The sequence below is a fragment of the Puma concolor genome, chromosome F2 (genome assembly GCF_028749965.1).
Source record: "Puma concolor isolate L17-30 chromosome F2, mPumCon1.1.hap2, whole genome shotgun sequence".
In the NCBI taxonomy this organism is placed as follows: Eukaryota; Metazoa; Chordata; class Mammalia; order Carnivora; family Felidae; genus Puma; species Puma concolor.
The window spans coordinates 1928605-1951345 of record NC_141684.1 but is presented as its reverse complement, the minus strand read 5'-3'; the positions used below and the strand labels follow the sequence as shown (position 1 = coordinate 1951345).

The 22741-nt window shown below is 63.8% G+C and overlaps 1 long non-coding RNA gene across 1 annotated transcript; it reads left to right on the top strand.

Moving 5' to 3' along the window:
* Positions 1–39: 39 nt before the first annotated feature.
* LOC147571788 (uncharacterized) lies at positions 40–22712 on the top strand. The gene is made up of 5 exons (XR_015246786.1): positions 40–730; positions 1879–2087; positions 2426–2527; positions 19714–19859; positions 21975–22712. It is a non-coding gene; the product is annotated as an uncharacterized LOC147571788 (long non-coding RNA).
* Positions 22713–22741: the final 29 nt, after the last annotated feature.

Genomic DNA, 22741 nt, shown 5'->3' with positions numbered 1-22741 from the left:
CGCGTGGACGACCGGAAACGGCCAGAGACGGCGGCCGGCTGGGCCAGAAAGCCTTCTCTGACTGGAGCTCCTGGCTGGCGTCGAGGCCGTGGTCCTCGATGGCCCACGAGGGTCCCCGGAAACGCTCAGTCCCTTCCCCAGCCCCTTGAGGTGGCAGGTGCTCTGTCACCCCCGAGCCTCGGTCTCCCATCCGTGGAACCAAGGCGGGCGGGGGTGAGGAGGGTGAGGATGAAAGTGAGCTTGGACAAGGCGAGCCCAGCCCTCGGCCTCAGAGGCCTTCGCCCCGGGTGGCAGCCCCCCGGGGCCTCTGCCCAGGAGCAGCACTTGGCCCTCTAGAGACCTTCGTGGGGTCGGGCTCCCTCCTGCACGCTGCCTGCGCCCCCTGAAGAGCTGGACCGGTGGCTGTGTGCCCTCCGGCCCGCATGCCCTGTGCCTGAGCCTGCCTGCCCGCAGGCGAGCCCTGAGCCGCCGCTGGGGCTGGGTCCTTCCCGCCTCCGTACCAGCCCTGCCTCCTCGGCCCAGGTCCAAGGCAGCGTCCTAACAACTGCTGGTGATCAGGCCTGGAGGGGTGTGGGCAGGGTTGTCCCCACACGGCCAAGCATCTCCGTGCAGGGGTTGGGCGCGGGCCGCCTCCTGTCCGCCAGGACTCCTGGATCGCCCTGCTCCCTGATGCCCGTGACATTACGGGATCTTCAGTTTGGGCACAGATGTGTGTGTGAACAAGTCCTGGGTACGTGTATGCACAGCACACAAGTGCAAGGGCGTGCACATGGACACTGGGCAAATGCGTGTGCACGACACGAGTGTGAACACAAGGGTGTGCAGCGGGTATGCTCGGATGGGAGCAGGGGGATGATTGTGTGTGGTACGTGTGTGTGCTTGTGTGTTGCGTGCACGGGTGGGGAGGAAGAGGCGACAAGAGCAGGCCAGCACAACGTTGGCTCAGATCAGCCTGTGCCGGGGCTGGGCCTCGTGTGCTCACCACAGCCTTGGGGCCGATGGCCTGTGCCCATTTCACAGGCCAGCCCGACTTCCGTCAGAGCTCGTACCCTGCCCCCGGGGCAGCTGGAATGCAAAGGAAGCCAGTCCCTTGCCCTGCAGAGGCCATGATGGTGACTGCTGACCACAGCTTAGGTGCTTCCAGAGAGAGGTCTCCCGAGACAGATGCCCGCCTGAAAGCCGGACACTTTGGCTCTGCTGGAGTGTGAGGCCAACCACTGGGCTGAACTCTATGGCCCACAGGACAAGTGACGGGCATCGGCTTCTGCAGGGAGGGTTGTTACCTGAGAGCAGGGATTGGCTTAGCTCAGAGGTCCCCCCACCCCCGTGTGGATCTTCCCTTTAGGCCTCAGCAGGGGTGTAAGCCACAAGGTTAGGGATGGGTGGAGGGTCTCCAGAAGGAGCCTCCGTGCAGCTCCCACTAAAGCCGCCCTGGAAATGCTTGCTCTGGCTTCAGGAGCAACACAGACTTCTCCATGGTTATGCTGGATCTCCGGGTCAAACACTGTCAGCGTGGGGTCTGCAGTGAGCCACCCGCCCCCACCCTTGCTCTCCATGCTCTGGAGCCTGGCTCCCTCACCCCTGCCCAGACCACAAGGTTTGCAGGTCCACACTGCTCCCGTAGCCCTCATTTGTCCATCCATCAAGTCTCGTGAGCACCTGACTCGCTGTGGCCCAGTCTCCAGTTGTCCCTTACCGACAGAACTCCAGTTTTGTTCAGGGCGGGAATGTGCCCAGCGTCACTGGCAGCTAGAGCTGGCCATGTGACCGTCCTGACGGGGGGATGATGGGAGAAGGCACAGTAGTCTTCAGGCCCCTCCAGAAGGGACGGAGGAGGCCGGCCAGCTCATCTGACTGTCCTGCCCTCTTCTGTCCCAGCCCAGAGTGTGGGCAATGTGCGGAGGACAGCAGCTATTCCGGGAGGAAGAAGATGGGTCCCAAGCCGAGGACGGGGAGCCTCTGCCCCAAGTGCGCCCCCAGACTCATCATGACGGGAGAAACAGGTCCCTGCTTCCTTCGTGCTGCTGATGACACCGTTCCCAGCAGATAACAACCCCTGTGCGCCTCAGGATGGAACCATCACCCTGGTAGGTGTTGTCCTGCCCACAGCAGGAGGGGTCCCCTGAGGGGAGGCTTGCACAACAGCACACAGAGGACGGCCTGGCGCACGGGGTGGCCTCAAGGGCAGCGCCGAGGGCATGAGTGAGCACGTGAGCTGTACCTGCCGGTCTCCCTTTTCGCGCGGTGTCCCCCGTGTAACTCAGTGAGGCCGGCCCAAGCGCGGGCGACGTAGAGGGCTGGGCGGATCCGGGAGCGCGGGGGTGCCGAGGCTCCTGTGCAGGGGACACGTGGAGAGGGGCACACGCGGGGAAGGTGTGGCAGGGGCCCAGCACGTGGCAAGCGTTTGAGACCGCTCTCGTCACAGCCCTGGGCTCCTAGGAGCTCGACTCCGGCGTGAGACTTGTAACAGCCTCCCAAGGTATTTGACGCCAAGAAGGAGTGGCAGAGAAAAAAGCAAAAGCAAACCGTGAGTGTTGTCTCCGCCAGTCGCATCTTCAGTGAAGGACGGGTTTGCCACCCCTCCTGGGAACGGCAGAGCCCACGCACGCTCCGTCCCCAAGGGAGGGGGCGTCTCCACACCCCGGGCTCGCCACCTGGCAGTGCGCTCCCTCCTCTCTCGCCAAATCTTACCCTGCTCTCCGTCACTCATTCATTCAACAATCTTTGCTTCCAATGTCAAGGCAACATGCCAGGCCCTGGGGATACCATACAATTAGATTCAGTTGCTAAGGACAGAAAGCCCCAATAACGTCGGCTGAGACAAAATCGGTGTTTGCTTCTGATGTTGCACACCCGAGTCCAGGCAGGCAATAGGGCTGCAAAGGTGACCTCATGGTCACCAGGACCCCAGATTCCTTTAATCGGGTCGCTCCTGTGACCCTCAGATAAGATCTTCTGCCTTGCGGCCGTCATGGCTGCTCTCCAGCCTGCAGGAAGAACGGGACCCTGGAGAGGCGTATAGGCACGCTCCCACCCCAGTCCTGCCCTTGTGAGGACACCTCCCCGGTCCCCACCCCCTTGGCCAGAGCCGGCTCCCTTGTTGCGGCACGGGAGGCTAGGAGGTGCCCTCATCCTGGGGCCTCGGTTCCCAGCTGCCCTCGGAGCCCTTGTGCCTAATACGAGGCGGGGGGTGGCTCCCCTAGCAGTCGCCGTCAGGACACGGCCTCTGACACGGCGCTCACAGTCTGGCAGCCACAAATGGGCACTGGGAACCCGAGTGGTGGCCATGCGGGAGCAGAACGGGGGTCTCGGGGAGCAAGAGGCCCCCCCCAACAGAGAGGCTGGCATAGGGAAGGCTTGAGGGGTAGCGATTCCGGGAGGGGGCTGCGGGTGTCCTGAGGTAGGCGAGGAGCCTGGGGACGTCCCCGTAGGGCTGTCACACGCTCCTCTGTGCCCGCGTCCTGACCCCTGCAGCCACCGCCGACTCCAGAACCCCGGCCCTCCACCACCGTTTCTGCTGCACATCCCCCAGGTGGGAGGGGGCACACGGGGCCGCGTCACCCCGGCCACAGCAGACACACAGACTGTGGACATGGCCCTGCCACTCCCTCTCTTCACGGTCGGTGGCACACAGCTCAGCCTTCTCACACCGGCACCTGTTTGTGCGGTAGACCCCGGCCCCCATAGGGTGGCACCAGGGACCTTGGCCCGACACCCAGGCGGCCAGCGACAGCTCGTGGTGGGAAGGCGTGAGCAGGAGGTAGGCACGGGAGGGGGTAGGAGAGGCGCCGTGGCCGGGACACGTCGGACGCTCATCTCTGTCCCCCTGGAAGCGGCACAGTTCCCAGCCTGCTGGTGGTGCGGTGGCTCCCGGTGGCCCCCAGACACAGGACCCTGAGCAGAGGCAGGGCTCAGCCTCTCCGGGCCTCGTGCTGACGCACCGGCCACAGGAGGGAGGGGACGGGCAATTGGCTTTCTTGGGGGTGACTGATTTCGGGGCGACAAAGGTTGGGTTGCAGGAGGTGGACAGAGGCAAGGGCACCGCCCTCTGCAGGACCCAGGCTTTCACCTTTCTGAGCCCAGGCCGCACCTGCGGGTTTGGGGGCAGGTGCATCAGGCCGCCACCGTCTCCCAGGGACTCGGTAAGCACAGCAGTTTCACCAGAGAGAGTGGGGGGCTTGAAAATCGGGGGCAAGAGAAGTAGGCGGCAGGGGTGTGCAAGCCCCGGGGGGGGCCCCCTCCACTTTGCATGGGGGGCCCTCCCCCAGACTGGGCTTCGGGCTCCTGGGGGTGGGGGGGGGCTCAGGGGGAGTTCTCTCAGGGCAAAGCTGGAACGACAGGCCTGGCCGCAGAACTTCCCACGAGTGAGGGGCGGGGGCCCGGGGACGCTCACACCGGAACTAACCTACCTACAGCCTGCAACCCGCTGTGGTTTCTTCCGAGGTGCTCTGCAAACACGACACATCCTCCTGGTAACGAGTATCCGTTTAGGGGCAGGTGGGGTCCACCTCCCCCCACCCCCCCCCCGCTGCCCTTCTTCTCCCTCCGGCTGAGCCGCCGGCCCACTGGCCACAGCCCGCCAGCAGCCCCAGCCTCCCGCCTCCCCGTGGCACCTGCCCTGGGGTGTGTGGCTCGACCCCTGGTTCCACCACGTGCCTGCCCGGAGGGCCGCAGTCAGACACCTGCCCCGAGCCAGCCGCCTCCTCACGCGTGCGAGCGGCACAGGCCACAGTGTTTCCAACTCCGTGGCGTTAACGGAAGGCTTGAGGGGGTCGGTGCCAGGGAAGCTTTTAGGAGCCCTCAGCCCAGCACCTGGCCCCCTGGCCTTTGGCACATGAGAACATGCGGACGGCACCCTCAGAGCATCTCAGAGGAGCAGAGGGGACAGACCGGACCGGAGAATCCCCTGCTGAGCCATAAGGTCATCGTTAGGTTGTTTGAGGAAACAGCACGCCCTTCCCAGGGTGTCGGAAAGGTTTCCCAGAGAAGGGGCATTTGGGCTGGGTGCTGAAGGGTGAGTAGGAGTTTGTCAGGCAGGAACAGCGTGAGTCTAACATGGATGCTGCAGTGCAGAAGGCTGCCGCATCCACCTCCTGTGTCTGTTTCTGCCCAAACTCCTATTTCAAACATAGCGCTCGGGGGTTGCCCCAGCCCCCACCTCCCTTCCCCCTTTCCGGGCTCACAAACACAGTCCCAGACACTCACAGAGCAAAGAATTGACTTCAGTATGCTCCCCCCCACCCCACCCCAGGAGCCCGAGCCCCCAGCCCCCACCGTTGTTGCGCGGAAACATGGTAATGAGATGCTAATGAGCGAAGGTAAAAATCACAGAGAATAGCAGTTTGCAAAATCACAACACTTTGTGCCTCCGGAGGCTTCCCCCCCCCACCCCCCCGCCACCAGCATGCCACCAAACCTCACGACAGCGCCGTGTGTGTGGGCAGAAAGCACCCACGAGCCCCACTTCTTGGGGTTGTTGACGGGGTCCAGGGAGGGCAGGAAGAGGAGCCCCTGGCCCCAGGCCCTGCCCAGGCAGGGCTTCTATTCTGCCTGGCTCATGCGCCTGGTCTGATCTGGGGGAGGGTGGTGGGTGTTCCTCTCCTGGACCACCCGTCACACCGGGGTCACATCCAAGCTCCCTGCCTGGCGTCCCAGACCCTTCCGGACGCTGCCCCGAGCCCACGACCGCCACCTCTGCCCGCACCCCTGGTCTCCACCCAGCCTGGTACCTCTGCCTGGAAGGTGACTTCCTCCAGCCTGCGAGGCTACCCTCCCCACACTCTCGCCTCTGCTCCTCGGCCTGCGTGTGGGGCCTCCTCCAAGCTTACCTCTCCCACGACACCCACAGCACCGTCTGCCCCCCCCCGAACAGTCAGCTACTTGTCGGCAGCGACTGGCACATGGCTGCTTTTCTTGGTGTTTGTCGAACGAATAACCAAGTGAGGGAATGAATGATGGGCTTCGTGTGACTGAGCTGAAGGGGTCTTGGAGATGGTCTGGACTATTCCAAGGGAGGCTGAGGCCCAGAGGGAGGATGCGGCCTCCCAAGGCCTTGGCCCTGAGCTCCTGGCCCCCAGGCAAGCTCATCCTGTCCCAGCTGTGGTGGCAGGACAGGTCCTCGGAGCTGGGGACCCTGCCTTCGCCCCACTGTCTCTCCCACACCCCTGGGTCCTCACTGCTGCCCACGCTCCATCAGTGCCCTCCCAGCCAGAGCCCCTAGCTGTCCCTCCTCTGTCCCAGATACCTGCCCCTTGGCCAGGCTGCGGGCTCTGACGAACAGCAGGCCGGGGGGACTTGACGTACCACCAGGGGCTTCTGCTCTGGGGCTGACGGGCCCTGCGCTCCTTCACCTCCAGACCTCGTGGGGCCTGAGTGGGCACCAGGATGGACAGCTTCTCTGGCCCCCTGGAGGTCGTGGAGGCCGAGAGAAAGGTGATCTGGGCTAGACCCAGGTGAGCCGCTCCCTCGGCCCCTCCGCAGGGAAAAGGCTGGAGCACACGGGGCTGCAGCTACCTGCCGTTGACCACCAGGGTCCCAGATGGGTCCGTCCAAGGTAAGTGCAGGGGGTCTCTGGGCCCTGCGCAGGCAGGGGTGGGGCCTCGGGAGGAAGGGAGCCTCCATTTTGAAGATCCTAGTGTGGGTTGATCGGGCTCATGGTGGCAGGGAAGGGGGCTGCGGGCAGGACTCCAGGCCGAGGGGCTGGCCGGGCAGAGCCGGGCGGGGCTCCCAGCAGCGGCAGCGCTGTGATGACCACAGCCGGGGGATCCAAGCTCCCCTGGGCCACTGGGCACCACTCTGTTCCACGGCCCAGCCACGCCCCGCGAGATGTGGCTCCCGGAGGCACCCCGGAGCCTTGTCCCGGTCCAGACCTGGCTGCTGCTCTTCCTTGCTCTGTGACTCTGAGAGCAAGTCCCTCTGCCTCTCTGAGCCTCAGTTCCTCCCGGGGAAATGGGTGCCTGGCACCAGCCACGTGGCTGTGACGTACGCAGAGGCTGGCACGCAGCTCTTTGTATTTCGCACCATAACTGGGAAGAAAGGGGAGTGCTGGGCCGTCCAAGACGGAGCGGAGATGAGGTCTGTCCTCGAGAGCCTCACGCACCTGTCCCTGCCCCGTCCCTGGCCATGCAGGTGTACTGCCGCTGGCGTCCCCTGGTGACCGTGGGCCAGTGCTGGGCTGGGAGGTGTTGGGCGCATTGCCTGTGTTTGGTGATCACTGTTGTATTTATAGGGCTTGATGGGGATAAAAATAAAGTGAGTGCGGTCTTGGGAGTTACCGCAGAGCACAGCACAGTGTGGTCTCGCCGTTCCTGCTTGGAGGCGGGGCCTGCAGGGGACAGGCAGGGGCGCAGGGTGACGAGCGGACGTGTTGGTGGATGTCAGTGGGCTCACGTGAACGACCTGAAGCAGGGTTCGCACCGCTCCTGCCCTCTGCTTCTCCCACCCAGGCCTCCGTGGGGCCAAAGGCTGCGTTAGTGCATATCCAGTGTCGTAGGGCTCAGCCTGGGACCAGGGTCTGGGTCAGCATATGACCAGGGTCAGGCCTCAGGGTGTGACCAGGGTCAGAATGTGCTAGGGGTTGGGGTTTAGCATGTGTCCTGATCTCCAGGCAGGACCAGTACTCAGGTCCCATCTGGGAACCTATGTATACTTGAAAGTGTCCCCATCAGGCGTCCTGTGGTCTGGATCCCTCTGCACCACAGACTGTCCTGAGTGCTTCGCGGCAGGGACAGTGCTCCACACGTGATGGGAACCCTGTGGCCCCTCGCTGTCTGGGTCTCCCCATCCCTGTCCTCCAAAGAGGGCAGTCCCCCCCCCCCCAGCTACATCCCACCCCCCACTGGAGCCTTGTCACCCGGGAGACCCTCGCCTCACGTGGGGAAGCCTCAGAAGCAGGTGCTTTGCCACCAAGCCTGTCCCCTTCCCTGGCTGTACAGCCTGCAGTGGCCTCCGTGGACACCCCAGATTCCCCTTCAGGCCAAGGGAGCCGGCTCCCTGCCACTCGTGTGCCACCTCCGTCTGTGGGACTGACCCTGGCTGACCGGCGTTCACTCGCTCGCCGTCCGTGGGGCGGCCCACACCCAGGACTGGCTGATGTGCGCTGCAGAGGCCCGCACCCTTGTCCCTGCTTGGGACAGCTCCTCAGGGCCATCCCTGCTCCTGTCAGCCAGCTGAGGCCTCGGGGACGCGGCAGCCTCTCCCTCCCTCCCCCCTGCCACATGTTCCCAGCAGCTTTCCCTAGGAAAGTCCCAGCAGGCAAATCTCAGTCTCAGGGTCTGCGTCCTGGCTGAATCCCTCTTTCCTGTGGACCCCGTTCCTGATGCTCCCCGCTCCCAGTCAGGCCCCCCCAGCCTTTTCTGCTGTGAAGTCACCGGCTTCTGTGCCGCAGGCGGGAGCTCGTCTGAGAGCTGAGGAGCAAGATGGGGTGTGTGCGGGACCCCCCGGGCTCCTAGATCCACCCGGGCCTGAAGCAGTATCCTGCCAGGAACGTATGGGAGTTTATTGGGTTTTCTTTCCCTCTGAGTTCGGAGCCCCACCGGCCTGGCCGTGAAGCTCTGTGAATCGGGAGACACCTTGCCAGTGGGGAGGCTGGGGACGCTGAAGGGCCGCCAGGTGCACTGAGGATACTGGACGTGGCTCAGGGCTGTGCGAGCCACCAGGAGCTCGGGACACCAGCTGCTGTGTCCCCGAAGGTCATCTCCGGCCATCACAGCCCACCACCGCTGGCTCCAGGGGGCAGGGCCGGGGTCCCTGTCCCCCAGGGAGGGGCAGGGGTGGCCCCTCCATCAGCTGACCCGGGCCCCACAATGAGGCCCTGCACAAGGGCCCGTGGCCACTGCAAGTTGGCCCCCCCCCCCACCGCCCCCGCCGGGTGGAGGAGGATCCCAGGGGAAGCCAGGTTGGCTCGGGCAGAGAGCGGCACCAGGCCCGGTGTCATCTGGGCCGTACCCAGCCCACCAGCACGTCAGCTCGCCGTGGAGGGGACTCCTGCCTGCCTCGCTCCCGTGCAGGCCCCCCCAGCACCACGCCTGCCATCTACCCCCCAAAGCTGCTGGCCAACACAGACATCCCTCTGTTGGCAGAAACCAGGGTGCCCGGTAGCTGACCCCGAGCTCTCCCTCACTCAGCCCTGCCTGCCCCCCGCTCCCTTGTGGGCCAACGGCTCTCTCTGACTTGGGTCCCTGGGTGCCCCTTTGCCCAGCCACCCGGGCAGAGTCTTCTGGAACCTGCAGTCCATGAAGTGGATATTAGACACGGGGAGGCGGAGGCTCTGAGAAGGGGAGTGGCTGACAGCCCTAAGACAGCGGGACAGACCTCTCTGCTGCCCCACTGCTGGGGACCTGCCAGGACTCAGGCCACTGAGGGGCCTGGGCCTGATTCCAGGGGCCAGGCCCCTGCCAGCCCCCGGCGTCCGGCTGCAGGGGGTTTGGGGGGGCGGCGGTGGGAGGGCTGGTGAGGACAGCCCAGCCACCTCGGCTGTGTAGAGGTGTGCCCGCGGCTCTGAGCGGTGTTGGCCACACTCGGGGGTGAGAACAGGCTGGGAGGTGCAGAAGGGGCAGGCCGCCTTGAAACGGGGTCAAGGAGGCCTGGGCGTTCGCGGGCCAGAGGGCAGTGAGGACACGGGTGCGAGGGCGGGGGGCTGGGGCAGCAGAGGCAGGAGGCCTCCCGTGGGCGCCCAGGCAGGGAGGCTGCTCAGGCCGTGCTGTGTGGGTGTGGCGGGCTGGCCACCCCCCGGGCCGTCCCCGGGACACCTCTCTCGCAGACACTCTGCTCTCCCGGCCCTGCCCCTGCTCCAGGGGTTCATATCACCCACTGTCCAGCAGCTTTGTGGGCCTCTCTGGGCCTCCATTTTGGGGCTGGGAGATCTCAGCAGACCACCTTCCACCCTTCCCCTGGGCACAGGGGCCCCACCCACAGAGCCACACTAGGCCGTCGGAAGGGTCTCTGGGGGGCTGGGCTGCCCCGGAAAACGTCGTGAAATGCCCATGGCTCTGCAGGATGGGTCCTCGGGGTCCTGGACCCGGCCACCCTCCCAGGCCCTCCCCGATGACCCCCTCCCCAAACCTGGTGGGAGAGTCTGGTGCCTTGACTGGAGCTTTTGATTCCCAGAAATGCTCCACACCAAGAGCGGGACCACCTGAAACTGTGCTTCTTCCGTCCTGAAATCCAAAGTCGTTCCTTCCAAGGGGAGGCCGGCGAGGACTCACTGTGCCCGCCCCCCCCCCCGCTCGCCCTGCCCCCACCCCAGTCCTGGCTTTGGCCGGTCCTCCCGCCCCCATCCCCACGGCCAGACCCCCCATCCAGTCTTCCAGCGCCCTTCTGTGAGCCCTGACCTCCCCTCCCCCCACCCTCTCCACTAGCACCCAGGCTCACCTGCTGGGCCCCCCCGCAAGGACCCAGGGCAGCCTGGCCTTTCTGGGGCCTGTCGCACTTGTCCCTCGTGCATCCTCCCCAGCGTCCCGGGTCCCCACGAACTCCAGCACAGGTGTGCACTCCCGCCCTTCACACGGCAAAGGGGACGCGGCCCCTGGCCTCGCTGGTGTCCGGACCCTTCGCACACTGCTTCCCGTCCTGGAGGGGCTCCAGCTGGTCAGCATCCCCCACCCGTCAGAGCGCAAGAGTGGGAGGACGGGCCCCTCCACTCGTGTCCCCAGGCCCCCACCCGCGGACCCCTCGGAGCTGGCCACTGGCCTCTGCCGGGACGGTCCCGCCCGGCACGTTCTTCCTGTCCTCCTCCCAGACTGACCACGTGGCTGCAGCCCTGCCTCGTGAGGCCCCTGGGCCGGGCTGCCTGGGTCTGCTGCCCACGTCACCCCTGCCTGGGCTGTGCAGAAACCTTGGCTTCTCTGTGGTTGCGTGTGAGACATCTTCACAGGACGGCTGAGGCATGGCAGGAATCAGAGCGTAAGGCTCACGGCAGGGCGGCCCCTGGCCAGGACCCCATGCTGGGACCTCAGCTCCCTGCTGCCCTCCTCTGTCACCCGCCGCGGACAGTGAAGGGGTGTCACTGGCGGACCCGGGCCCTGGCGGGGTGGCCAGAGTCTAGAGGGGGCTCACAGTTGCCAGGGGACTGGAAGGCTAGCCTGGCGCCCGCGCCCCTGTGGGCTTTGGGCCGGCATCCCATCCAGTCCCCACATGCCTGACTCGGCCACTGCCCGATGTCGGGATGGGCTGCACCAGAAGGCAGGTAGGTGGTGGTGGTGGTGGGGGGGGGGGGGTGCCCGATGTCGGGTGGGTCCGAACGTTCACAGCAACTTCACATCTCCGCCTGGCTGCCACCCCTGACCCCTACCATCACCGCGGGGTCACCAGCACCTCCATCGCCACCACCCTCAGTGCCACGGTGCCACCCGTGTCCCTTCTGCTGCACCACGTCACCGTGCAATCCCCGCCCGTTCCACACTCGCTGGGGGGCCCGCCGCCATGTCACGGGCTCCTCGTCCCCCCGAGGCCGCACTTGGTCTCACAGATGATTGGCTTTCCCGCCCAACTGATGACGGGAAAGGATGAGAAGCTTTGGGACAAACATCTATCAGACCACGGGCCGCATCCAGCGAGAAGATAAAGGTTTTTCTGAAGGGTCAGGGAGGGACGTTTAGTCTGAGCAGTGCAAGGAGAGAACATTTCACTTTATCAGAGAGTCAAAGAATCTTCAGGTCAGACAAGAACCCATCTGAACTCAGGAATGATCCGGGAGCAGTGCGCAGGCCGCATGGTCAGTGACGGCTTCGGAGGGTGAAGGCCCACCCACGGCCTGCCTTGTCATTAGGCCTGGTTAGCTTTGCCCCCACCTTCCACACACGGGGTGATGCCTTGGCTTGACAGGTCAGGCTTAGACAGGAGGGTCTGTGACTCCTCACTGTTGGAAAGACAGACGGTGACTCGGGGAACCCCCACCCCCTTGTGCCTTCTCCTCCCACTTGGAAATAGGTAGGCACCCCTGGGGTTGAGACCATGGGGAGGAGGGGGTCTGTGTTAAAAGTACCTGGGGTTCAGGTTCTCGGTGGTACAGAGAACTCACTGCCCCCTCCCACCGAACGTGGCTACAACACCCAGACAGAGCGCAGGGAACAGCCGTATCAGCACTCTGGAAAGTCAGCGTCAGCCGGTGACTGCAACTCGAAGGAACCCTCAGGTCACTGGTGTCAACCCTCGGGTCACCCCTCTGGTGTCCTCAAGTCTAGGGTGGGTGTTGGTGCCCAGCCAGAGCTCAGAGAAAACCCCTCCAGTTCTGGTTCCCAGAACAACAAAGAGGACTCCTATCACGGAGAGTGGGAGACATTCCTTGCTTGATTTTCCTTCTCTGCTGTCCCCACACCCGGCCCCAGGAGCACCTGCGGTGGCTGGCATGGCAGCAGTGGGTCTGCGGGCACCCGGCGTGAATGCAAGAGGAGAAAAGTCCCTCTCGGATCAGGACCTGTGCCCCCAAGAACGTGAGACGGACCCACGCTTTTCCAATCTGTCCTCATCCAACGTGGCCCCAGATGTAGGCACAGAGGCAGGCAGTGAACACAGAGCGTCCTAATGAGAATCCCCACCTTTAGACGGGAAGACCAAAGGGAGGGTCCCAGGAAAGGGCAGATACCCAGGGAACACAGAGAAGGGGCCGGAGAAAGTAACCGCGTATAGTCCTTTCTGGTTGGTGAGGACAAACCCAAGCCGAATATGCGTGGCCCCTAAACGGTGCACCACCCACGGTGAGAGGCGGCCGCGGGGCGGACACAGCCAGTCCCACAGCGGCCACGGAGGCCCGCATGGGGCAGATGGGAACAGCACCGACAGCCTGTCCACACTGACTGGTAGGAGGAACCGCGACCCCTGAAGGCCGGTTGGAACTTGCAGCCTGCACCCAGCTGGCCTGTTGCCTCCGCGAGTGAAAGTGTCTACACCTTCACACGACTTAGAGCAGAGCCAGAGCCTTCTAATACAATCTTCAGAGTTTCCAGGACACGATCCAAACGGCTTGGCAAATGAAGAGACGGGAGAGTCACAACTTGCGTTCTGTACGGCACAAAACAACAAACAGAAGCCAACTCAAGATAACACAGATGTGAAGATTAGCAAACAAAGACGGAAAAGCTGCTGTCATAAAAAGTGTTTCAATAGGTAAGAGCAAACGCTCTTGAAACAAGCAGAAATACAGAAAGGCTGAGCAAAAAAAAAAAAAGAGAGAGAGAGAGGGAGAGAGAGAGCACATATAAAGAGGAACCAGAAGGAAACATGAGAAGTGAAAGATACAACCAAAACAAGTACTCATGGTTTAAGTTCAAAGCTGAACAGACGGGACGGAACGACCAGGGGCACAAACAGCACAGGAACAGAAACAGAACCTCCGGGACCTAATGTTCACGAACGTGGGGTCCCGGAAGGAGATGGGGAGGAGTCTGATGCAGAAAAAAATGTGAAGAAAGGGTGACTGACATTGTCCCACATTTAGTAAAATGCACACACCTACAGATCCAAGGTCAACAAACCAAAACGTTCATCCTTGGGCGCATCAGATTCAAACGAACAACTAGCGATAGACAACAAGCCCTCGAAGGGGGACAGAGAAGCATCACAGATCGCTTATGAGAAAAGTCATCCGAAGGCTTTGGATGCCTCGTGGGAAACCGTGGCGTCCAAAGGTGAGTGAGGCAATGCGTTCAGAGCTGGGGCCCAGAGTTCTGTGTCCAGCTAAAGTATCCTTCGGGATCGGAGGACAAAAAGAGATGCTCCCAGAGGCAGGAAACCCACGGGACCTGTGCCAGTCCCCATGAGCCTGTCATGGTTCTGAAATAAAGAGTTAAGGAAAAGGGCGAAAGAAGAGACACCCCCCCACGAGGGCGTTGGGTGATAAGAAAGCGCGCACGCAACATCGTTAGTCCCCAGGGAAATGCCGACCCAGACCCTACGGGTTTCCACCTCACACCCGTTAGAGCAGCTGAACTAAAGGTGCCAGCGAGAGAGTGGGCGACAGGGATTCTCGCTGCCGGCCCTGCTGGCGGGAGCACGCACGGACCCCCACTCTGCACAACAGCTTGGCGGCTGCTGCCCGAGTTGCACACAGGTGTGCACAGGCCCCGACGTCCTTCTGGCAAGCAGGTATCCGCCCGAGGCATTTACCCACGTGCAACAAACAGCCCACAAGCGTGCACGGTGTCTTTGTCTGTGCGAGCCCCGAGTTGAAAACCGACCAGCACGCTTCCGTGCAGGATGGCAAAGCCACCTGGGGCAGCCCCACGCCCCGGAATAGTCCCCAGCCGGAAGGGAAACAAGCTGCTGGTCGACCCAACGACACAGCTGCATCTCAGGTCCGAGAAGCCAGCCCCCGGGGGCTGTGAGCCTCGCGAGCCCACCCACAGGACGTCCTGGAAAGGATGCGACGATTACGACAGAGGTCACAGGAGTGGTGGCCAGAGGCTGGGGTCGCGGTAGGCGCGACTGCAAACACCTGTCTTTTCTCCTCCCTGCCTCTTTGAGCAGGTCCGTACCCGAAGTCAAATGTCTAGAGGGTTGGCAAGTGTGGAGCGAACCAATTCACGCTTGGCCGGGGGGCCCCCTCCCCCCACCCCACGCAGCCGCCTCTGGGGCTGCCCGCCCGCCTGCCCGGGCCGTCTCCTTCTGGCTTGGTTCCCAGCACCGCTGCCCCCTGTGTGCCTAGCGTTGGCGACTCTCGGCCCCACCAAGTGTGTGGGCTGATGGTGTCGTTCCGTACATGGACTGTGATGGCAGATTCGCAAATACAAAAACATGTCAAAACTCCTAGAATTCCACGGGTTAATCTATTATCTTTAATTGTCGAGGATAAAGCCTCAACCCCAGGGACACAAGGCTTCGGGACCACTCCTGGTGGGAGCATATGGGGTGCAGGTGGCCGCGCCCTGGCTGGGCCCCCGCGTCCTTCTCGAGGTGACATCATGGCCAAGGGTGACGCTTGGCCCCAAGCGTCTCCTCCGCCCCCTCCTCTATTTGCACCTGTGGCCTCCCGGCCTCCGCCTCCCTCCTCCTCTCTCTGGGTGTTCTGCCTCCCCCAGGGGCTCTCCAAGGGCGGGGGACCCCCTCCTCGTCGGACTGGCTGCTCTCCAAGCAGATTGGGGTTCCCTGGGCGCCTCGAGTGTGCTGGCCTCTGCCGGTGGAGATGCTGGCCCCACGCGACAGGCACAGACGCCCAGCCCCAGGGCAGCCCAGGTGCAGGAGGGACCGGGATTTGAAAGCAGGACGGGCCGAAGCCAGCAGCCACCCTCCCGGCACACAGCTGACCTCTGTTGCTTCTGCCTCGTCCTCAGGTCGGGTCCGCACCACCTCTGCCCACCGTCAAAGGGCATCGTGGAGCCTGGGCAGCCGCTGTGCTGGGCGGGGGCAGGAAACCCGTGCAGAAAGCCCGCGAGGCCTCCGCACAGCCCCCAGTGTGGGGGATGCCGGGATGGGGGCTCGGCACCTGAGGGCCTCTGGGGTGGGGGCCCGGACGTGGGCACCTGCCTGCCAACCGGCCCTCCGGTAGCCGTCAGAGTCGGCTGTGCTGAGACCCTCCTGCCAAGCGGGGGAGGGCTTGTGAGCTAAGCACGTGACACGCGGGCTCCCCGGATGGCCCGGGAGGACAGCCCTCATGGCTCTGAGGATCCGGGTGAGGCGAGGAGGGCAGGAAGCAGGCAGCAGGGGCGGGTGGGGAGGGTGGGGAGGGTGGGGAGGCCGGGAGCCCGGGGCCCTCTCTGCCAGTCACATGCCACCTCCAGCCCGTTGACACCGGCCGGGCACGGGCACTCGCTTCTCCGCTCTCCGGGCGGCAGGCCCCCCATCTCCTCGGCCGCACAGCGCACCTCTGCGTGGCCGCTGTAGGGCGGCCGCTGGATCGTGTACCCCACTGCCACCCGTGGGGTCCTCTCTGCCTTGGCCTGCCCTGCCCTGCCTTCTCCCTGCCCGAAGCGTTGGAAGAAAGCCCGTCCTCAGCTCTGTCTGGCTCTCTCCCGTGTCCCTTGCTACGGCTGCCTTGCTCTAAGGCTTGTCTCCCCACCAGGGTGTGGTGACCTAGGGGAAGCACAGTGCCTGACTCGCCCGCTGCCCCGTCTGCTGCTCTTGGAGCAAGGCGCCACTCTGCTTGCCCGTGGGCACTGAGTCCCGGCTGCCAGCTGAGCCTGGACTGCCAGGCCCTGTGCTGGGATGTCCCGGCGTGGGGGGGGGGGGGGGCTCCCAGGAGGTGGTGTCTGTAGCCATTTGGCCCGGGCCCCATTACCTACTGCCCCTCTTCCACAAGAATGGAAGCCTGGGTGTCTTGCTGGGTGAGAATCTGCCCGAATAAATGCCTCACTTCCCAGCCTGCCTTGCAGCGTGGTCTAAGTTCTGACCAACAGAATACGTGGGAAGCTGGAGCCCCGATCGCACTTGACCTGAAACCCACAAAGTTCAGACTTCTCGTTTACATGAACCAATCCATCCCCGTTATGGTTTAGGCAGGCCCGGGTGGCATTTTCTGTCACAGGCCAATGAAGCTTCCCAAAAACTACTGTGGGGGACACACGTGCTGTGAGAGAGGCATACGGCTCAGTCCTCCTACGCGAGGAGAGTCCTGACAAGGGAAAGAAGCCTGGGGAACACACAGAAGGCTTCCTGTAGGAGGAGGAGCACTGGAGGGGAGGGGGTAAGAACATTCCATACGGGTGTCGGGGGGCTAGGGCATAGGGGCTGGCCACACTCCGGCCAGTCCCACAGACAGGGAGAAGCCACGGCCCCCAGCCCCACAGCCATTCTAGGGCCAAGAGCCTGGCCACCCGCGGTTGCCAAGCCCCGGACACTTTGCCAGTCTCCACTTGGCCCAATTTAAAATTCACAGGTAGCTCCCCACACCTTCCTCCGAGCTGTGAAAAGCACAGCATGACCTTTACACAATCTGGGAGGTTTATTTCACACGCCACCCGGACTTTTCGAGGCCACGGGGATTTGCCACTCCATTCTCCGCCGGCCACAGGCACGTGTCAGGCATGCGCACACACGTGTGACAAGCACAGGTACCTGTGCCCTCATACTGTGGGGCCTGCACATCCCTCGTGTGTTCATACGTGTCCACGCGTGCGGGCTAGCCACGTTTGTGCTCTGCCCTCACACCTGCATCCACGCCCAAGCGTGAGTGTGGGGTGCGCACGTGTGTGGTGTGAGTGTGCGTGTGCATGTCTGTGTGCACTCCTGTGTGTACGTGATGCATGTGTGCACACCCATGTGCACACACACACACACGTGTTGCACACAGAGGCACCTGCTAACACACACGTTCCCCCTCCAGATTCAGCAGTGACTGAGGCCCTGGGGGCAGGGAGAGCCAGGTGAGCTGGGGCCCAGTCACACCTGAGGGGCGCCCCCACCACTAACTCTCCGGCCCCCACTGTGGCAGAGCTAAGGCTCTCCGATCAGACGGGGACACGGCTACGGCCACGGGCAGAGGCCCGGGAATCCAGCTCTGTGTCCGCTGGTCCGTACGACATCAGAGCTCGGGCCAGAGCCCCCTTTACAGGTAACTCATCTGTGGAATGGGCGTCCCCTTCCCTCCCGGGCCTCTGAGGAAGGCAGAAAGGGACGGGGCTAGCTGGTATGCAGAAAGCCTTGGGTCAGGAGGGCCGCGGTCCCCCCTTGCCTGGTCCTGGGGAACCGCCCGCTCCCTGGATTTCTAAAACGAGGCTCCAGAGGTGCCGAGTCGGTGTGTCAGAGCCCCAGAGTCACCCTGATGTGGCCGCCCCGTCCGCATCCTGGCTCTGGGAGGGAACAGGCCACTGCTCCCCAGGTCCCAGGGGACCTCAGCGAGAGCCGGCGGGGGCTGGGGGGGGGGGGGGGGGTGCCCGTGAGCCAAGCCCCTCCCCTGGCAGGAAACCAGCCTCCGCTCCTGGTCCTGACAGTCCGACCCTGGGGCGCTGCAGGCGGGGGCTGTGCGGCTAAGGGTGAGGGAGAGTCTCCAGCACCGTCTGATCGGCTCTGGGCTCCAAAGGCCTGTCTGTCTGACTCCTGTTCCGACCCGGGGAGGGGGGACAGGGAGAGAAATCCTTGCGTCTTTGCTCCTTCACGCACTGGGAAGCGGCCTCCCCACCTTCTCGGGGTTTGGGGAACAGCTGTCCTTCACACCCTCTAAATATGGGCCCTAAGGAGGTCAGCCCAGGAGGGACAAGTCCCACAGCCGTGGCCCCATTTGTGACCCACATCGCCTGCCTGTCCCACCCTGGACTGTGCCATGCACACCGGCGTGTGGTTCTGGGGGTGTGGGTGGGAGTGGATGTGTGCCAAGGCCATCACTTCCTTACACACACACACGCACACACGCGCACACACACACGGTCCCAGAGAGCTGTCTCCATAGACACCAATGGGGGGCGTGCCCCAGGCCCCCACCCCCCCCATCCTAGGAGTGGGACTCTGGGCCAGCCGGGGTGGGAGCTGGACAGGCAGCCCCTTCACGTGGGGACCCGGCCGGCACCCACTCCATTGCACGCGTTACCCCAACCCCACCAGGGACACTGCCCACCTGCCGTGTTCCCACCCACCTCTGGCCCTTGGGGACTATTCTGTCTGCAGGACACGACCTCAGGGAACACAGGCAGCAGAGCAGTAGGGTGATGACTCTTGGGGGCCCGGCTGGGCTCTGAGCTGGCCCCACCCGGCAGAAGGTACTAGGTGCCCCCACCACTGGTCTGACATCAGCATCACCCCGGCCCCCCAGAAGCCACCTAAACCATCAGCACGGCCACATCCCTGTCCCCTTAATGCCGCGTCATCCTCCTCTGACCAGTGCTCCACCCCGCCAGCCCAGCGCCACCACCAACGTCCTCAGTGCTGTGATGTCACGCATCACGGCAGCAGGGACGGGGGGCACACGGCGCGGGTCTGTGGCCAACCCTGCCTTCTCCAGACACACCCCAGACACCACTGCGGCCCGGCCGCCGCCCGCCACGCACCCTCCCTGCACCACCGTGGGCTCTCCCTGTGCCAGGCACCAGGTGACCCCCCCCCCCCCCCGACAGCCGCGGCGCCGCCCCTGGCCCCGGGCCCACCTTGCTGGCCGCCGCTCCCCTCCGCTAACTCCCTGAACCAGCACTGAGGGAACCCTCTGGGCTGCGTTTCGGTTCTGTGGCCTGTTTGTTTTTTCTCCTGCGCGCCTCACTCTTTTTTCTCCTCTAAATTGGCACGGCGTGGGGATTCGCGATTCACCCTCCTGGTTCCCATTCCACACGCTCTCCTCTCCGCTGCCTTAATTATCTAATTTGTAATATTTCGTCTCCCCGCCCTTTCATCTCTCTCCGAACACCCCGACCGGTTAAAATAAATATGTATTTTTAATTTTGAGGCGCCTAATTTAATCTGGCAGGCAACGCTCTGCCACTCGCTGGCACGCAGCTCTGGCTGAGTCACACTCCAGGCCACCGGGCGCACCAGCCTCCCGCCCGTCCTGCCAGCGGTGTGCGGGGAGAGCCCCGGGAGGAGGCCCGGCGCGGCCGGGCGCTTCCCCGGCCCCAGCGGCGTCCGTTCCCGCAGAGGGCCCACCTCACGCCACCGCGGAACCCCGCAGGAAGCTCCTGGCTGCGAGCATCGGCATCGGGGGCCCAAACCCTCAGCCGGAGCCGGGGTGGTGGGAGGCTCTCCAGGGGCCCGTCAGGTACTAAGGGAGGGCTTGCCCGCAGGTGAGGGGTGGAGCCCCCCAGCCAGGTGAATGTTGCTTCTTCCTGGTACCGCTTTCCAACCCTTCATCCCCTTTGCCAGGCTCCTCTCAGACCACCCGGAGGCCCTTGTCACCTCCCTGGAGACCACCGACCGCTCCCACAACCCCATCCTTGCCGCCGAACTGGAATCTGCTGTTCTGCTCTCTCCCCTGCCCGCAGCGCTCCAGGCCGGGCCAGGCCCCAGAGGTAAGGGCTGCACCTGCCAGTCCCCGGGTCCTTGAGCCAAGGGTGCCGGAGCACAGGAGGCAAGAGCCCGCCCGTGTCCCCGGCCCCACCTGGGGAGACCCCGGGCCTCCACTCGCCCAGAGATCTCCTGTAGCCCGTTGACCGGAAGCGACCGTCACGTGCCCAAAGTACTGTGCATATTGCTCCTAAGGGAAGTCCGGCAGGCTTGTCCATTCATCCGTCCACTCGGCCTCCGGCTCATTCGCTTACCCAAGTGTGTGTCTGGCTGGCCAGGAGGACATTCTGAGTCCAGGGATTGAGAAGGCGGTGTGTTGGGGGATGGGGTTCTGGCATCCGGAAGGCTCAGTGTTGCTCAGGGCTGGAGACCACGGGAGCGAAGACCGCCGCCAGGCCTCAGGGTCTCTGGTCTGGGCTTGGCTGCCACCCCCACTGGTGCTCACAGTGGAGGCCTGAACCCGGCCTTCCTGCCCCTCCAGGGCCTCTGGGCGGGACATCTGCCAGCACTCCTGCCTGGAATGGGACTCACCGACCTGTCCCAGCCTCCCCGCCCCGGGTCCCGAGTCCCTTTCCCCGTCAGTCTCCAAGGCCAGGGGGGATACATGAGGGACGGGGACAGACACCAGGAGACCGCAAGATGCTCATCCTCGGCCCCCAGGTGGGACCAGCACCCCCGACGAGCATCCATGATGGACAGCAAGGTGTGCCCGCCCTTTGACCTGTGAGCGTGTTTCGAGCCCCCCCCCCCCCCCCCGCCCCACACCTAAGAGGTCACCAGGAGGACGTTCCGTGCAGCCTGATGTGGAGGGAGCCCGCAAGCCTTCCTGCACGTGCTGGCCACTGCTCGGGTGTGGTGGACACGACACCTCATCTACTGTAGGCGATGCCCGGGGGCTCTGGGCTTGGGGCCGGGACAGGAGAACGGATGGAAGATTGCGGCCTGTCCCTGACGGGGCGCCAGAGCGTGGAAGAGGACGCACGGAGCTGTGCCATGGGCGTGGCTCCGTGTCACAGAGGACGACGCCGGCTCCTGGGGTAGGGGGGTCCAGGCGACCCCCACCTGGGGCCCCTGCCGAGGCTCAGGTGGCATTGAAGGCCAAGTGGGGCGGGGCAGGGTAAGCACGATCCAGGGTCCAGGAGGACAGGTGCTCGGACCGGCTCCACCCTGCCCGGCTGTGTGATCTGGGTCCTGCGTGCTGCTTGTGTGTGCACGGGAGCGTGTGCGATTACATGGGTGTCAGTGGCTGTCGGTGTCCACAGGTTCTGTGTGTGTGTGTGTGTGTGTGTGTGTGCACGTGCCTGCACGCCCGGGACTAGACCAGGTGGGATCCACAGCCCAGCAGGGAACATGGGGCAGACGGGGCCCCGGAGGCCCTGCAGAACCGGGCTCTGGTGCGAGGGCAGACGGGGGCAGTAGCAGGTGCCCAGGACTTGGCAGTGGGCAGGGGCAGGGGCAGGAGGGAGGCGACGGAGCAAGAGGGCTCTTCAGGGTCTGTGGGACTCTTCCCCTTGCCTTCCCATCTTCACATCTGGACTCATTTAGGCCTCCACTCATCAGACACTGGTCAAGTAAGGAAGCCCCTCAGCCCTCCCCTCAGCTCAGCGTGGGATACGTGCAGAAATCAGGACGCGCCAGGCCACACCACCCGAGCGCTGGGAGACGGAGGCACAGCCTCGAAGGGGCCGCCTGGGAGAACAGGATGTAGGGAGACCATTGAGAGGGAGCCCACCCCCTCCCAGCGCTGCACACTGCAAAAGGGGACAGTGGACCAACCAGAGGCAGAGGACACAGGCATCGAATAAGCCGGCCGCTGGTGTTGGAGGCATTGAGGAAAGGGCCACACAGGTCCTTGTTCTTGGCTCCCTGAGTCCTTCCAAACCGGGCAGACCCATGATCTTCCCCCATTAGGTGCTTGGCAGAGGACTAAATAAGTCAAATGGGGATGGGCGGAGGGTAGAGAAGAGCAGAGAGGATTGGCGCTCCCAGATCCTTGCCAAGTTACTCACTTGCCACGTGACCTTGCACATTGACTTGCTATCTCTGAGCCTCCGTTTCCCCACCTTTAAGGAGGAAATTATGCCCCCTGCCCTCACTACCTTTCGATGTTGTTTTGACAGCGAAATAACTGGAAATCGTTGAAGGTGTCACGTGACTTCTAAAGTATCACCATGTGAAGTTCAGTCCCTGTCGTGCTCCCCTCTCGGCCGGCCACCAGCAACCACACGTTGACGGGTCTCGGGAGATCCACGGTTCCAGACGCCAAGGCCGGGAGCTACGAGAATGGTTCCACCTTTGAGTAGAACGCAAACAACATACAAATGAACACAGAACTGCCTCCGCTCCTTTGGGAGATCCCAGCCTGGCGCGGGGTGGACTGCTGCCTGCCTCTGTTCAGAATGCGGGGAGGGGCGAGGCTGTGGGAGGCAGAGGAAGGCAGGCCCCAGACACCAGCTCCAGACTGGGCCCTCAGGGGGCACCGTTCTCGCCAAGTGTCTGCTCCACCAAATACTAGCGTGTGTTTACAGGCCGCCCCTCACGGCCTCCGGTGCTGGTGTCCGTCCCCCATGGGCCCCGGCCCCTCCTCTCCTCCCCTCCCTTCCTCCAACTTTCCCCGGCACCTGGGCAGGCCTTGGGTCCCGTCTCTCCCAATGGCAGTGGAGCTTCGGGGACGGACAAACAAGAGGTGACCCCCCCAAGCTCCACCCCACAGTCCCACCAGTCCCACAACAGCGACTCCATATGCAGAGGGATTTGGGGACACTGAGGCGGCTGGTCACACTCACCTCGGGAAAGGCAGGAGTCCTCCCCCAGGATGACATGGTCCAAAGGGAGAGGGTGTCCCAGACAGAGGACATATCCGGAAGGGACTTAGAGAGCAAAGAAG